The sequence below is a fragment of the Oxyura jamaicensis genome, chromosome 1, assembly GCF_011077185.1.
Source record: "Oxyura jamaicensis isolate SHBP4307 breed ruddy duck chromosome 1, BPBGC_Ojam_1.0, whole genome shotgun sequence".
NCBI lineage: Eukaryota > Metazoa > Chordata > Aves > Anseriformes > Anatidae > Oxyura > Oxyura jamaicensis.
Window position 1 is genome coordinate 150662560 of NC_048893.1, and position 18537 is coordinate 150681096.

General features: G+C 39.8%; 1 protein-coding gene and 1 non-coding gene across 2 annotated transcripts in view; both read right to left on the reverse strand.

Moving 5' to 3' along the window:
* Positions 1-18537, reverse strand: part of HS6ST3 (heparan sulfate 6-O-sulfotransferase 3) — a 304705-nt gene that overhangs the window by 255747 nt on the left and 30421 nt on the right. The window lies entirely within an intron of this gene.
* LOC118160984 lies at positions 9056-9162 on the reverse strand. The gene has a single exon (XR_004747798.1). It is a non-coding gene; the product is annotated as a U6 spliceosomal RNA (small nuclear RNA).

Sequence of the window (18537 nt, forward strand, 5' to 3'; positions counted from 1 at the left end):
AAGCCACACAACTCAGCAACTGAAGGAAAATGCTGATTTTAAGTTTTAATTATTCACCAACATACACAAGTAGTAGCTCCAGGAAGTTTCAAAGCTGTAGGTCATTCCCTGATGAACCCTATCCAGCATGGAAATGATTAATTAGTCTAGCAGCAGCACGGTACTTAGGGCAGAGAGACACATTTGTTTAGAAAACCTTGCTCAAACAGCAAAAGACAAAACCTGTGTTTCTTCTCTTTTACATAAATCTAATTACAGGATGTCCTGTTAAGGCTAAAAGACATCATACATTTACATAAATCTAATTACAAGATGTCTTGTTAAGGCTAAAAGACATTATACACTTTTATGCAGTGCTTTCTTTATATGTGGAAAAGGCTTTGATGCGGGGCATACGGTTGGCAAATACAGATTTGTTTTACATTTAGCAGTGGTAGCAGGTAAAACAACACTAGTCATCTGTCCGAAGACAAAGTGCTGTGATATGTTCCTCCCTTTCTACCAAGTCCTCTGTAGCCCCAACCTAATTTATTGCACTTATCAATTTATCCAGGCTTGCAGCTGTACTTACTGCTAAAACACAGCTCTCTGCAACAAGTTTCACAGAACCATGCCATGGCTACCCAAAACCTGGACCTTTAGAAACTGCCTTCCTTTCTTTGACTGAGTTCGGTGTGCTAAAAACAAGCACATGCTGAAAATAATTTCTGATGTTTCTTGTATCCACTTACGTGTCTCCTCAGGGAGGGTCCCTTGCAAGAAGCCTGAGAGAAATGGTTTATTGTATTTTCTTCCGAGCCACAGAAAAGTTCCCTCTGGAGTGTGAAAGATTCTGTTCTTGATATTTCCCTGTCAAAGAACAGGGTATTCTCCTCTAGGTGCTTACCCCACAGAGACTATCTTGATATTAGAGCAGCGCTTTCATATTGCAGGCCACGAGGCGGGGATCAGTCCCCATGGCTGTACCATCATCTTTCAGGCTGACACATCAACTGAGCCAGTCTGGAAACGGTACATGGGCATAACAACAGAAGAGCCTGACTTTGGGCAGCCACGCTTCTGTCAGATTTCAGATAACTCAATGCATAAGAAAAAAATTGCACACAGGACAAAAATTCATACCTCCATACCACAGTGACAACAGCCACGGAAGGAGCAGAGCCAGGGGGAAATAGCAATAAATTAAGCTGAAAGTGACAGTAAAATACTCTTCTTTGGTCACAACACAATCCAACATTCAGACATCATTCTAGAAAACAGGACAAATTACAAAGCTATCTTCCTTATGAAACAACACAATTAGTAGTATTCCCAGTCTTAACAATTCTAAAAAAGATGTATAACCACAAAATAACTGCGAGAATAGCACGACAATGTCACTTTTAGGCAGACATGTAAGGACATACTTAATTTGCTCAGTTTTTCCATAACTGTGTATTCTAAGAATATTTAGCCAAAAAAAATAAAAAATAAAAAAAATCCATAGCAATAATGATCTGGGGCATGAGGAAAAACATACGTCCTGTTACATTTATCTTGGAGTCACAAGACAGAAAGGCTGTAGGTTGCATTGATAACAAGTCTTTGCAGGAATACAGCGTGCAAACAGCCAGAATACACATTCAGGCAGTTGCTGCAGAAATAAACGTATCCTTCAACTATGAAGCCTCTTTCTAGCAGATAGTAGTATCTGACAACTCTGCTTAGGTTTGAAAACCTCTGTCAGGATTTCAACAACAGGAACAAGTCAAATAAATGAAAAGGACCATAGTGCTGCATATTCTCTTTCTCTCACTCGTTAGAAAATCCTTTCTGACATGTCATTTTGCATTTATAGCACAAATACCAATGCCAGACAAGCACTAGAAGCCTATGAAATTGCTCATACCGTTTTGCAGGATTTTTTTAATACTTCAAAATGAAATGGAGTTTTCATTTTCTGCAGTTTTATCAAAAAGGCAGGGTATCTAAGATCACCATAAAATCTGGCTGGATGGGGGAGGACCATTAGGAGCCAAAAATCTCTCCTCCCTCACAACCGATGCTCCAGTGTGGACAGATGTCAGTGGGTAGTCAGATAGGTTTGGATGCTTTCAGGTCCTTAGGCACCAGCATAAGAGGCAAAGAGACTGGCTCCCATGCAAGAACATAAGCAGTCATAAAGTGAATGACATAAGGTGCGCAGGACACTTGTATCCACTCTTTGGAGAACTGTCCATGCTCACTCTTGCCATCAGGTAGGGAGCTGCAGAGAAATACAAGAGAGAAAGCTTCCAGAGCACAGATTTCTCAGTCGTTCAACAGCGCCAAAACACCACAGGTAACAGCAGGTGAGGTTAGCTATGCTGCTGCTACAGTAGTGACAAATGCAAGGATTCCCAAGAGTTTGATTATAAAGATGCCTCTGCCTCTGGAATCTCAGCAAAAACAATCGGCCCTTACTAATTTTAGGAAAAGTCAAGTTTTATCCAAGCTGTGAAGAAAGAGTACTTTCAGGTAACTGATGTTTTCTATGCATCAAGAGTATTTCTTGGTACTTTTCTTCGAGGGCCTGGTACTGGTTACAGGGTTGCTTCCTGCAAGAAGGAATCACTCCGTGGTAGGTTCAGCCCGCGGTGATGCGGGGAATTAATTACCGCCACCAACCACGCCACTCAGCTAGAGGCACCTGCAGACAGGGACTGAAGGAAGCATTCCGATGTAGAAGCTGAACATGGAGACTGTCTCAACACTACAAACCACTGCAAGAGGAGGCTTCAAACTGCTCTGCTGAGGATAAACATTTTCACTTCCCAGCCCAGCATTGGTTACACATTCAGGCAGACACAGGACCTCGCCCGGCCCTGAGGCAGGGATGGTGCCACTGCAGTGCTGGAATGAGGCCTGCAGAGAGGGGACAAGAAGGGTGAATCGCTGATCAAAATCAAGAACCTTTTACTGACACAGTCACTGTCAGTTTTGCAGACAGCAGCTAGCTAAAGCTTCAGAAGAAAAGTATTTTCCCCAAACAACTGAGTCATCCAAGGTTCTTGTGGCCTCTGAAAACATGCAGGTGCTGACAGCTCTCTCTGAACTTCCCATCTCCACTGAGAAGGTCCAGGACAGACACAGAGTCCAACAGGGAGAATGCATTAAGGCAGAACATACAGCTTTCTGTGGCTATCTGTACAGGAGTTAAAACAGCGTCTAAGGGACAGGAAGCATTGAAGTGTCTGATGCTTTGCTCTGGCAACAACCTGGCTAACACCTTTTTAGAGACAGGAAAAGAATGTATCTTCTGCTCAAAAAGAAAAAAAAAATAGTTCAAATAATGCAAGAGAAAAAGGAAAAAGTGGAATACATCCCAACGTTATTCTAGCAGTAAAGCTAATGAAGGCCAAAGGAGGAAAACAAAATGCAATTCACAAGTGAAACATGCAGTTAAACAGTTCATTTGTTAAAAAAAAATAAAAATTAATAAGGTCATAAAGCAACAGGAAGAGAGCTTGACACTTGCAATCTAGAAGAAAACCATCTCTGCACTAAGTACCACTCCGAGCAGTTCCTAAACAACGGGCTATGATTGCCTCTAGACTTCTTTACAAACTTCCTCTTGATTTTTCCCCTCTCCAGGCAGCTGAATATTCCTGCATTAGTGACTCAGAAGCACGAATGCGCACAGGTTGCGAGTCATTTTACTGCACCATCTTGTGGTTAATAGCAGCAGCCACACGGAGAACGCTCCCAGCAGCACTGCCAGGCCTTGACAAGACTTCTGCCCTGCCCCACGCTTTTGGGATTAAAACTGGCTGTCGAAGCACGTCGTGGAAAGCTGTCAGTCTCCCTGTCTCAACACCGGGCAGAAAGCACTGCAGTGTCTCAGCTACAGGGTGCTTACCTGGTTATGCAGCAAGTTTTAAATAGCCTTCTCGCCTTGCTTCCTTAAATCTGTATTTGACTCTCCCTTTCACCCCACAAGACCCCTACAGAGAGCTGCACTGCCTCAGGCACCACAAATACAGCAGAAGCCACAGCTGGCCACAGCCAGACACGCAGGGTTAGACTCCGAACATGCTGGCACACGGTATCTTAGAGGGTTGTGCCACCTTTCGCAGAAATTCAGGTCCGAGGTGGCAAAGCAGAGATACTGGTTTAAGCAACCTAGAGCACAATGGCTCCTTGAATATTCACTTAATAGAGAAAACTATGGGATGTGAGCAAATATCCACAGACGTTGGCTAACACCGACTGTAATTCCCTTCTAGAAACTCTTGCACGTATATGGGAACAAGGACAATTTTCACACAGGTACATCAGCATGAACACCATTTAAAAATCAGTCCAGCTTTTTCTTTTTCCTGTACCCTTATACAATACTGAAAAAAAAAAAAAAAAAAAAAAAAAAAAAAAAAAAACCAACCAGCATTCCTCCTCGGCTGTTTATATGTGTCTTAATGCTGTTTTTGAGAGGTTGATTGCTTTTTGTTGTTGTTGTTTTGCTTTTTGTTGATGTTGGTTTTGTTTTTTTTAAATGCATACAGCTATTCACTAGACCAATCGATTCAGTCTTACAGAGATGATCTTTTTTATGGCTATTAAGGGCCATTCAAATAGTTAATATTTGGAAGGCATTTCTGCTTTGCAGCTGAATGACAAAAAGCTACCACAGTTTCATATTTTTCAATAAAATCACTTTTTTAAAACTTTACAAAATATCAATAAAGTATTAGCTTCCCAGGAGCAGAGAGCTATTAACTCCTTGCGATTAGTGACTTTAAAACATTCTCATCTCCTCGAAAACCATTAGCCACCAAAATACTTATGCACAAGCTGTTACAAAAGCCACTTTCCTAAAACTAGATAATTTTACTCTTCAACAATGACAAATGAAGCAGATACCAGTATAAATGAAGAAAACGGCTGAAAAGATCACTAAAGGGAGAAGGAAGGAGAGCCCTCACTATTGATGGTATAAATGAAGACCCCTTAATAGGCTAAGTTTTAAATGGCATAATTATTCACGCAAAAGTTACTAACACAGTAAATCTGTATAAATAACTTTAAGTGTTCTAGTGCTGATTCAGTAACACTTAGAGCCGTCAATGCAATTACTAGCTGTTAAACTTGACTAATGAGCTCTCATTTAAGCAACAAATACAAATGAAAGAAAAAATGCTCCGTCTTCAAGCAGGCGGGTTTTTTCCTCCTTAGCCACAACGGCCAGTTAACAAGTATCAACACGGCATTGCTACTTCACAAAAATGGTGACGCCTCTCAGGTAGCCTCTTATCTTGTAATCAGCTTCTACCACCAGGCTAGCTACCTGCAATTACTTCACCAACAATATTCAAACCACTCCATTGAAACCTGTCATTACTCCACCGTGTTTATGCTCCGCACAAGATGAAGAGCGTGGAGCTCCTTCAGAAACACCGGTATTTCCTTTCCAGCCATAAACGTCAAAAGCAGCAGCAGAAGGCACTGCTCAGCCCCATAGCAAAGGTACTTAGCAGTAGGTATACTAGATTTACAACAGACAAGACAATCGTTAAGTAAAAAGTTTCTATCACTACTCCATAACAGGATAATTTGCCTCATAAAACAAGTCTGCATCTTAGATATTTCTTCCTAGATTTTACATCAGCATCCTTGAGGTCATATCAAAATGCCTGTTCCATCCAAAAACCTGCAAAAAGCCAAGGGGAATAAGTTTATATTTAAAATTTATTTAAAATACTGTTTTCAACTAACTGAACTGATACTGCATTTAACATTATTAAAACCTGTTAGAATCTAACATAACTAAAATCTGTTTTTAGAAGGTTTAAACACTGCATTAAAAAGTAGTACTTCTACTATAATTGTGAAGTTGCATCGGCATCTGATGCATGTGGAACTACAAATTCACAAATAGGTATGAGTTTTGCCAGTCGCATCCCCTTCTGCAGGATGAAAGGAGCGCTTTTTTCTTTTTATTCAACTGTTTCCACTCATTGCCAGCTCCTTCCTAATTAAGAATTTGACTGGGAGTTGAAGTGGCAGGAAAACTTTATGCACTTTTGCATGAAGAATGAGTATCTCAAGGTGAACATGACAACAGCCCCTACACGCACACACACACATGCAAAGCAGCATGAAAACATAGGTTTGATGAAATCACTATAAATACAGTTACAAGAAGACTTTTGGAAAATGAAGTAAAGTGTGTTTTTTTTTTTATTAAAAAAAAATATAATGAAGTTTAATTGGGGACTAAGAAGAGGCTGAGGTGGAAGGAATGCATATATGACAGACACTATTAAGATGCGCAGAAATGCACTGTGCTACTTGTTAACTTTTTCCACAAAGGTAAGAAAATGAGGGTTTGGTTTCATTTGCTAATAAAAAGCATAAGTATGATTTTACTTCTTAAAATATTTCTATTTAATTTCACGCCGTCATTTATCTTTGATGAGCAATGCATATATTTTGCATCCAAGTGCACAGCACAGTTAATAAGACCAAGTAATTTTACATCAGCTTCTCAATTTAATTAATCCGTATCAGGTTCCTATATGGATGTAAAGACAAGATTTGTTACTTTGACCGCTATCTCTGAAATACAATTAAAACCTCATTTGCTGAAAAGTACTTTGCGACATACATGCAATTCAGGATCTGATGGACATAAAATTAAATAAATTAGACTTTCAGAACTGTAGAATGACTCCAAGTGTTAAGAAATGCATTTAACGTAAAAATAGCTTTTCGGAAAATCAAATGCTGTGCAGGCATTTTCAATCCAACATCAAGAAGAGCATCTGACTGTCAGCACGCTTCCCTCAACTAAAAGCCCTTTCACCCAAGGAAGTGGCACAATTACTTCCTTTTCTGGCCCACTCTTGCCAGCTGATTGTAAATAACCTTTAAACACTGTCTAACAAACTCTTTGCCTAATAATTTCAGGATTTGGATTAGGACAAAGAACCTTTGCATACATCTCTGGGGAAAAAATATGGACCTAGGCACCTAAAAGAAGGCACTTCAAATATCTTACCTCGTGGCCCTTCCATTCATAGCCCATACTTGGTTAGATTTATTATTTTTGCTCTTTTTTAAATAAGTAGTATATTTTATTTTTGGTCCTCAAAGTCCTACCTGAGACAAGGAAAATCCCAAGACAAAACTCGAGAGATGAAGGTTCAAGACCGCTGAATACAAAGTTCGGAGGTACTTTGTTAAAGGAAGTCTGCGGTTCCTTATTCCCACATATAGATGCGCAAACTTCTGGTACTGTCACTTGTGATCCTCCCTACCACCCCCTGTAGCGATTAGCATATCTGGAAAGGAACGAGGCATATGTGTGGGAGGAGGAGAGGCTCTGGATTCCAAGTAGTAACTATAGCAAATTAAAACCCCAAACAACTTCAGGATTTTTATGGTTTATGACATAATTTTCATTAGTAAACAATTAGACTTGGATTTCCATTTTGGTATGAATTTCATATTTCCTCTTTCCTGAATTTGGCTTATTTAGCCTGTACAAAGGACATAGAACAAAAGTCTACGTTAAACACATGAAAATGCATTTAGGCAAGTCATTGTCCAGAAATGTATTATGAAAATAGAAGTCTATGCACACATTCACTATATCAAATTTAATATTAATCTTCAATATCTTCAGAAAGCAACTATCAAGACAAATGATTTCCAAATGGGTAATGCATTCCTACCCCTTAATTCTTTCTGACAGTACTGAAGGCTCCTTGGAGTGAAAATTTAAGCTTTTTATAGACCATTAAAGATTATAAATTCACAGTTATCAAAAAAGGAAAGAGACAGCTCCCATATGAACCGTTCAATGAAACTGAAAGTGCAATTGCAGTTTAAAACAAACATGATCTAAGAAAACAAAAATAATGGATGGGGGAATAATAGGAAATGCACATATACATTCACACGTACACGCTATGTAATACTTATACTATAGATTTACTTATACGGCGAATCTGTACAAATGCTGACATCAAAGTTATCTCAAAGAAACATAGAAAAAAGAGAGATTGAAAAGAATTAGAATACTTTCCTTAAAAGAGGATCAAGAGCAAACAATAGCAATCTACTACCTTATTAAAAAGTTACGAGCAAGCCTCTGTGGTCTATGTGCAGACTGCTTCTGGAAAAACAGAATCACAGAATCACAGAATCACAGAATTTCTAGGTTGGAAGAGACCTCAAGATCATCGAGTCCAACCTCTAACCTAACACTAACAGTCCCCACTAAACCATATCCCTAAGCTCTACATCTAAACGTCTTTTAAAGACTTCCAGGGATGGTGACTCCACCACCTCCCTGGGCAGCCTGTTCCAATGCCTCACAACCCTTTCAGTAAAGAAGCTCTTCCTAACATCTGACCTAAAACTCCCCTGGCGCAACTTTAGCCCATTCCCCCTCGTCCTGTCACCAGGCACGTGGGAGAACAGGCCAACCCCCACCTCTCTACAGCCTCCTTTAAGGTATCTGTAGAGAGCGATAAGGTCGCCCCTGAGCCTCCTCTTCTCCAGGCTGAACAAGCCCAGCTCCTTCAGCCGCTCCTCGTAGGACTTGTTCTCCAGGCCCCTCACCAGCTTCGTCGCCCTTCTTTGGACCCGCTCAAGCACCTCGATGTCCTTCTTGTAGCGAGGGGCCCAAAACTGAACACAGTACTCGAGGTGCGGCCTCACCAGAGCCGAGTACAGGGGGACGATCACCTCCCTAGCCCTGCTGGTCACACTATTTCTGATACAAGCCAGGATGCCGTTGGCCTTCTTGGCCACCTGAGCACACTGCTGGCTCATATTCAGCCGACTGTCCACTATCACTCCCAGGTCCTTCTCCACCTGGGAGCTCTCCAACCACTCATCTCCCAGCCTGTAGCTCTGCTTGGGATTATTACGCCCCAGGTGCAGGACCCGGCACTTAGCCTTGTTAAACTTCATGCAGTTGACCCCAGCCCATCGGTGCAGCCTATCCAGATCCTCCTGCAGAGCCTTCCTACCCTCGAGCAGATCGACACTCGCACCTAACTTGGTGTCATCTGCAAACTTACTGAGGGTGAAAAATATGGAACGCTTCACGAATTTGCGTGTCATCCTTGCGCAGGGGCCATGCTAATCTTCTCTGTATCGTTCCAATTTTAGTATATGTGCTGCCGAAGCGAGCACGAAGGGGAACTGGGGAAAAGATAGCGTAACAGTATCCTGTACTGACTCTACAGTATTTTTTTCTTTTTCTTTTCTTTTAAAGGTCTGGTAGTAGCAATAGCTAGCTAGCTGTCACCCAGACAGACCAGAGGATTTCATATGGTATGGCAAACCTTATTCTCCTGTATGCTTTTCAACTTGTTAGTGTGCATCATGCTAACAATGATGTAATTCCTAAAGATAAATAGACTAAATTGCATATGCGACACTAAAAAAACCTTTGGATTAGAAATACACCACTAAAAATGTAAGCTATCCAGCCCATCTGCTGTGATGTACAAACATCGCACAGAGTCATTTCGGTTGGATGGGACCTCCGGAGGCCACCGAGTCCAAACACCTGCTCAAAGCCAGTCTGAGAAGGCAGCTCAGGGCTGTGCCCACTTGTGAGCATTTCCACGACTTCACGTGGCAACCTGATGCACTACTTTGGCCAGCCACATCGTTAAATTAAGTCTCCTAGTCTTCAGACACAACACGCCATGTGCCCTGCTAGCTGCCGAGCCCTGTCCCTGGTCCCCAGGTTACTGCCATGCCCCTTCCCTTCCCTCCAGACTAAGCGACCACCAGGGCCAAGGCTCCCACCTAGCACACAAGCCCACCTGAATGCCCCAGACGGCACCCATCAACACACCAAACCTCTTTGTACATGGCCCAGGAACCTGCTCGTTTTCACTCACGTAGCAATCTTGAAATATAATTAACAAACGTGGTTACGGGAGCAGCATCAGTGCCAAACAACTGAGAGCAGTCCTGCGTGTCAGAGCCCTGCAGGCAGCAGTGAAACTCACAGAAAAGCCCCTTGTGGTTTAGCACAGCTCACGGAGACAGGGCAGACACAAAATGTATTTGCTCGTGATGCACAGACAGGAGGGTCTGAACTCAGTGAGCAGCATCCTCCCAGCTCTGACATACATAAAAAGAGTTTTTTTCAATGTGTCGCTCAAGGATTGCCTCTGGCTTTCTGTTGTATGGCTTTTTATTTCAAATATCAGCTGCTTTTAGACCTCACTCTGTAAGCTGCTCAGATCCTGTGTCTGGTTGGTGGGGTTGCTGCTTGGGTGACTGGGACATGCATGAGACAGAAAGAGCAGAAAACAGGATTCAAACAGCAAATAGGGGTGGAATGTGACACATGGAAACAGAAGACAATAAAAATAGCAAGACAGTGGCATGGAAAACCAGGGAAGAGATTCTGGGTATTACCACCAGGAAGAAAAAAATGGTAGGTGGAAAAAAGAATAGAATTTAAAAAAAAAAAAAAAAAAAAGAAAAGAAATAAGAAGACCAAGAGGAAGAGGAAGAAGAAAAATCTCTGGGCATAAAGTAAATTAGACATTTTTCCAGTATCAAAATTGATTTACAATGCCACACATTAAACGATGTTCCAAAACCAATTTAATCTTTACATTCTGTGGGGTAAAAAAAATATAGCCTTCACTTTTTTCCCTTGATTTTTTGAGCCTATTTCTTCATGGTGAAGGAAGGGATTAGTCAGAAACTTTCAGGGATGAGAGATTTCTCTAATGCTTTTTGCCTCCTTAAAACTGTACGCCTGGTGTATCAGCATGCGTGCTTCTCCCCGAAAATGTAACCTGTGAACACTAGTGAATCCTAACTGCAGGTTATGATGCCAATTGCTAAGACTTAACAGAGACACAATTTCTTATCAGCGTTGATCTGAGTGTGATCTGAAGCTGCAACTGTATAGGATATTGCTTCAGCTAATAAGCTCAACTGATTGATTGCAACCCATGGCACTCATCAAGCTGGCAGAAGGAACTGTCTCAGCTCTCCTAGCCCCAGTTGTTATCCTCACACTGCTTTCCTTCCCCGATATGCAGCTGCATGAACATAAACACAGCTAATTTTAATTGAGATGGTTCTCCAACCCAATTAATTTCACAGCTACGCAAGCTTTGGGAAGCTGGAAAGGAGGAAGAGAGAGAAACAAGCACTAGCACAGTGCTTGAAATGGGAGAGAGGAGCACAGGACTTCTTTTTGAGAAAATGCGAGTTTATCTTGGCTTGAAGGCTTCTGCTGTAGTTTCATAACCATTTAAAATCAGCTCAGAGGACTACCATCTACATGAACACCTACAAGTCCTCCAAGGCAGTAAAGCTACACTGGTATGTTGTACCACAGCACAACCCATTTTTAAAGATAATTTGGTAAAGGAGACACCTTGTACAATACACCTAGTCCCATAACAACCCCTCATCAGCTTCCTTGGCTTTAAAAATAGAGGAACTTTTCTGTGCAAAATCCCATTTCCAGAAACAGCTGTGAATAACTCAGTGTGTGCTGGAAGTGACGGCTTCTATTTCTACAGAAGCTGTACGCACGGACAGCCAACTTCCCAGGCTGGAAAGATGAGAGAGAAACTGAATAAACCAAACTCATGTATAATATAAAACCCACATAAACTAGGCATAGTAGATTATGCATATAAGGCAGTTAAAAGTATAGTGGAGAGAATAAATGTCAGTGATGCTGCCCACCGTGGAACATGGTGGGCAGTGTTCATGCAGATTTCTCACCCGGATTCAGATGCTCCATTTCGGACCTCATAAGCCCTACCAGGTCTAGTTTGTACAGAAGCTGTGCAGCCAGCACTCTTTCTCCATCCATGGCTGTTCTGAAGCTGACACAGTTTAAGTTTTAGGGAAGCATACAGGTCTCAGGAAAGTCAAGCACGCGCTGATCTGAGAACGCAAATGAAGTATTTGCAAGCGCCACTCGATACTTACCAAGGTTTTGCTGCATTGTAAAAATCCGTTCCTTGTGCAGTCATCAAACTGAGCCCTCGCTGCATCGTAATCAAGCAGCTATACTGGTACTGCCCACACTAGGTGCCTAACGAGTTTGAACAAAGTGTTGGCTTTTCTTTTCCACATCACCGCTGTCTTCAGCACATGCAAAGGATACACCAAATGTTTTCCTGCAAGCTCTGTCACCACTACAGGCTACCACAAATGAGAGGGAAGTTAACAGATAAGAGTTACAATGACATTTACTGCACTGGGGAGTCAGCCCACCAAAATTTCTTACAAACAGAGGTAAACACAATAAAATACTGTATTCTAACAGTTTTACTCGATCCTAGTACCAGAATCATAGAATCATAGAATATTCCAAGTTGGAAGGGACCCATAAGGATCATCAAGTCCAACTCCTTGTACCGCACAGGTCTACCCAAAAGTTTAGACCATGTGACTTAGTGCACAGTCCAAACGTTTTTTAAATTCATACAGGCTTGGTGCAGTGACTAAGTCTTGCTTCATTTAATTATTTTTCAGGAGCATTTTTCATCCTCAAATATAAAAGAACAGCACTTTGACAGGATACATATTCACTTGTTTTTTGTCTTTTTTTTTTTTAGCCACTATGACTACTATTTGTTAATCTATTTGCTATCACCAATTTGTCTTATTTTAAGTCAGACTGAACATTTTGTGGGGGCTCCTCATTTTTCACTTTGTTCTGTAGAAGCCTCTAATACATATAACAGTTTGTAACTCTAGGAATAAAAAATAGCAGTCAGAAAGTTTTAATTCCTCTTTTTATCCCTAGCATAAGCAACAGTTAGAGAATCAGAGCAACAGTTATGAGAACTAGACCATACAAAGCTCCCTGCTTGGACTGTGATTGAGAATACCAGATAAATGTATAATACAGCACTGAACAGCTTCTGAATCATTCACTAAAACTAGATGTGCACACCTTAGTAAACCTATTCCAGACAAGAAACAGAGGTAAATATATAACCCAAATGCAGACAATGAATCCTTTGGAAAACTGTCAAGGTGCACATTTACAGCTCCACCTTTTAATACTGACCTGTTATCTTGAATGCAGTTGCACTTGAAATGCACCTGCTATTACGTATTTATATATGGTTTAAAGCCATGTGTCACAACCATACCTTCAGGACGAGCTTTTGGTTTTTTGAGTCCTCCATCTTGCATTAGCTCAAAAGCAAAGGAAACATTGTGGACCTTTTGATCATAGGAAAACATTACAGGATAAAACAACAAAAGCTTCTCTTGCAATGGGTGTTTCACTATAGAACCAGTCAAACAATGAGATCTCCTCAAAGATTCCTGTAACAGCATCCTTAACATTTCAAGCACCTGAATTAACACCATGTAGGACTGAAGTATTAATTAGGCAACAGTTTGAGAGATGTCAGCTACTATAAAAAACTGCTGTGGGCCTCAAGGGCTTCAATTAATCTTACTTTCTATATGCTTATACATAAAATTAATTTATGATGATCATCAAATAAATGCCTGCTATATTTCAATATCCTTTAGCTATATATTTTTAAGTGACATATAATTATTTTCAGAAGACATCCATGGCATATTCAGAGCAGACACTAATACATTTTATCACAAAAAAAGGCTGTTCTGCTGTTCAGAGTGGTATATTACAGATTTAGAAAGTTATTGTATGATTCAAACAAATCTTTGATTTTCTAAGATGTACTTTTTGCACTACTCACTCTAGCTTAAGAGAATAATGCTGAAATTCACAACAAAAATACTTTATTAGTTGTTTGGTTTGATTGGGTGGGAGGGTTAAGGGTTATTTCATTGTTATTAATTAGGTGGAATAAATTTAATTTAATTAATTTAATTAATTATTGTTATTAATTAGGTGGAATAAAGGTTTAGATTCATTTGTTGGGGTTATTTGTTTATTTGTTTTAAATAAGAGTTCAGACGTATTTCCAACACACTTTGCAGACTATGTTATCATACAGTACTAAAACAGATCCAGAAACACACAGGCCAGTACACTCACACAAATAAATGTATGTACCACAGATGACTCTATACATTAAAATTCCCAGCGAATTCACCTTTGTGAATAAGTAAATGTACAAATAAATAATCACATGCCAAAGAGCCTCAGAGGTAGACACAGGCACCAGATCAGTCCAAAGCAACCTCTATAAACTGATTACTCTTGAGAAATACAGTAAAAAATAAAAAATAAATGAACATTTAACCAGGTTTCCTATCCTAGACCTCTTGGACAGACAGATCCTTACCATCCTCGAGATCCTTACCAGCCTCTGTGACATAAGAGCCACCCATATGATAAGGTTTTAAAAAGCAAATCACAGAGTGAACAAATGTAAGAAAACCATATAGGGTAGAGCAGACAAAAAAAAAAAATAGTTTAGTTGTTCATAAACACACATTCATATATCCAAAGTGAAAATCACAGTACTAAGGTACACAGGTCACACATATCCGCGACTTGGTGGTTTCTTTCTCCTTCAGTTACAGCACACGCAGACCTTGAAAGCTACTTCAGAGTTTGGTTAACGTTATGACAACGGATTCACAAGACAAACATTACCTAATTCCAATCACTTTTATCTGCTTTAAGGTATAAGAAAAGGTACTGACTGTCCATTCATGACACCAGCAACCAGAATCAGCTTTCTGTACTCCGCTGTAACAGTTAGAGACTGGCCAAGGCATTTTGGTTGATATTATGTGCAAGTGAGTATCTTGAATCAAAACCACTGCTTTTTGAAAAAAACATTAGCTCTGGTTTTGCTTCAGCCTTCAGCAGGATACTCAAGTGACAGAAATACAACAGCTCCATAAAAGAGATAAAACAGACTGAACAGTTGGAGTACCTTCTTAACCTTCATTCAAAACTCATTCCTTGACTATTAAACTGTTTCCAATTTATTGCCCACCAAGTCAATTTACTTCCCACTAAGGTACTTTTTTAAAACCCATTCCATTCAGTGTCAGTTCCACTGAGAATGGACTTCAATACTGATGCATTGATGACTTCATGCTATCATATGCTATAACTTCTATTTTAATTTATAACATACAAGTGTCTAAAATACAGTAAAGGCAAAAGATTTACTAGAGATTGTCTGTTTGTTTTAATCTTGTATGAAAATCTTATGCTTATTATTCCTTATACTTATCAACTCTGCCAGAACATTTCAAGGAAACTTCTAGGAGAACTATAAAATTTTGCCAGTCATGAAAAGGTATAAAAAGAACCAGAAGATATAATGCTATTGTTAATGAAATGGAATTAGCTCCTTGTGAGTTCACACAAACTATTTTGCTTTAGCATGACTTCATTACTTACATTTACACTGTTTTAAGAGAAGCAAATGTTCACTGTAAGCTTATTCTCTTCAAAAATAACATTTAAAAAAAGAATAAAATTTAGAAAATAAAAAATAAAAAAATCCAGGTATGCTATGAACACCTTATCAGTTTAGAATATTATATGGTCACATTGCCATTCCATGCATTTTACGCAAAGAAAGTTAATCTCAAATATTGCTTTATATACTTAAATTTAAAATCATATTTAAATTTAAAAATAATAACAATAACAGTTTAAGAACGGCCTTGCTGATTGGAGATACAATATGGATGCGTAGGAAAACGATGCAATTATGGGTTGTGGATAGTACTGCCTCCTGAAAATTCTCTCAGCATCCAGTGACTCTGCCACAGAAGTGTCTCGGGTACATGGGATGCCTTTGTATTCAGTGGCTCGTGATTTTAGATACTGGTTTCAAAAACAGCAATGCCTAAGTTTCTTTACTACGTTATGTCTCTGCTTTTTCTCACAATAGTAAGAACAGTCATTTTTAAAGCCACATATAGGGTACTGAAACAGATCCATCTTAAGTTACACCAAAGTCTTCATTCAAACTCCAAGAAGGTTTACAGCTGGAGAAGGTGTTTTTGAAGAAGCTATGGCGTACCTCCCAGTTAGATTGACTCTTAGAAATAGAAAGCTTTCTTCTTTCTTGAAGGATTATGATAGTAGTAAAAGTATTTTCTAAAATACACATTTGAAAATGTTTTTATCTAATGATAAGCCTTTCCATAATAATTTCATGATGATACTCCACAAGAATAATACAACGTTATAAATACAAGTTGACTTGATGTTGGAAGTGATTACTTACAACATTTCTACCAGGCAAGAAATAAACTGCATGTCATTATTTGTGCAACTCCTAAGCAAACACAGACCATTTCTTAATAACTGACGGAAAGAAAACTCGTGTTGGTGAAATATAAAACTAAGACATATATCATAGTTTTTAAAATGCAAAAGAATTGGAGATGAAGGTTATGTATGAATTAAATATGACAACAGATTACCTTTCAAGCACAACCAAGCCCTCAAAAGAAGTGTGCCTTCAAGCTTTGAAAAAGGCTGTAGAGCGTATACTTTTTTTCCCCTCACACTGTCCTTCACTCTTACAGCATACCCTTAGTAAATTTGTTTATTGCATCATAACAGTCAACAAGGGCAAAAACGTGATAGCAGGAGATCTAACTGGTATGTAGGGATTATATGGAAGAGGGAGCTAGCAGAATAACTTATTGAAATTATAAAAATTTGAAGTAGTAATTTGAGCAAGACAATGACTGACTATATTCAGCTCAGTTTGTCTGATATGGAGAAAATGGATCAGTGTAGCATTCAGAAGCAAAGAGAAACCATGGAATTTAATTTGAATTTCAAGTTGCTAAGCTAGACTATTTCAAAAACCACACATTTAACAGCTTCACATATATGAGAATTATTTTTCTGACATTTCAGAACACTTAAGGTAACTAACCTCTTTCCTTTTGTAATTTTTTCTAGTTGTACATGAGATAAGGTGAGGTTTCACAAACACTCTGATTAAACTTTTTTTGCCAACTTTACTTTAGTTGTTGACAATGCACAAACAGACTTTCTAGCAATTCTCAGACAAACATCTATTTTGGCCCAAAGTTGTTTTGAAAAGAATATCCCAACTAAAGATAAACCATCATCAAGCATGTAAGCTATACGTACAGTTCTTTCACACAAGATACAGATCAGGCATTTACTGAAGTATCTATTTTCTTTGGCTATTCATTTATGCCAGTCCACTAAGTAGTTAGCAACAATGTTTTTAATAATATACAATAAGACCTGGCAAGGAGTATCCAAGAAATCAAGTCCAGAAAAATAGGATCATACATCTGATTTGACAGTGAAACTAGGAAGGAATTTCTTGCAATTCCAGGCTATATGTGTCTGTTAGTTTGGGTCTAAATGTCCTGAACACAACTTACCTCAAACCACTGAATTTCTTCCAGTGCCTTCTTATTAGAGGAAAAACAGGTTATACAGTATGGCTTACTACAATCACACCCCCTGATCATTTGCTTTGTCAAGATTTGACCAACAAGGTAAAGTTTATCTTGACTACTGTTTGTACTAGGCTAAGGGGGATATTTTGGGGAGGAAGAACAACTGACCAACCAAATGATGGGTTTTCACCCATATATAGACACAGATGTACAAGGAAGGGGAAAAAAATCCCATGAAACCAGTCTGTTTCTTTCAAGGGAAAGATTATGGAAACATGATGGAAAAAAAATACCTGGCTGTGTACACTGGTTTTGGTGGGATGGAGTTAATTTTCTTCAAAGCAGCTCCTATGCTGCTATGTTCTGGATTTCTGATGAAAACACTCTTGATAACACACTGATGCTTTAGCTGTTGCTGAATAGTGCCTGCACAGCATCAAGGCCTTCTCGGCTTCTCACACTGCCCTGCCAGCGAGGAGGCTGGGGGTGCACCAGGAGCTGGAGGGGGCACAGCCAGGACAGCTGGCCCAGGCTGGCCTGGGGGATGTCCCATGCCAGGTGGCATGCTCAGCAATGAAAAAATTGAGGAAAGAAGAAGGAGGGGAGATGGTGGCACTACAGGGAGTGGGATTCAAAGTTTTGGCATCTGACTTCCCAAAAACTGTTACACATGATGAGCCCGCTTTCCTGCAGATTGGTGCCTGCTGATGGGAAGTAGTGCATGAATTCCTTATTTTGCTGTACTTGCACACAGAGCTTTTGCTGTGCCTAGTACACTGTCTTTATCTTAACTTACTAGTTCTTGCACTTTTACCCACTGGGGGGTGGGGGCAGGGGAGAGAAGCCGCTGTGTGGTGCTTAGCAGCCTGCTGGGGTTAACCCACAGCACGATGCTTAACGAGAAACTTGAAAACCCTAAGCTATGAAACAGGAACTTTCATGGAATGTGACTTGGATGTCAGGAATTTGCCTTTTTCTAATGAGATAACTCATGCAAACACAACAAAGATTGAAAAATGAGATCTGATAGATGCTAACAGTCCTCTAAGGCATCTAAAATTCAAGAACACTTTCAGATGTTTCCAATTAAAACAAAGTTTTATTGAAACAAAGCACCTGCAATTAACACTGACTTGCTAGGGCTCTTTTTGGGGGGTGGTTGGCACAGCAGTTCATCCCGTTGAGCACCCTGCGCAT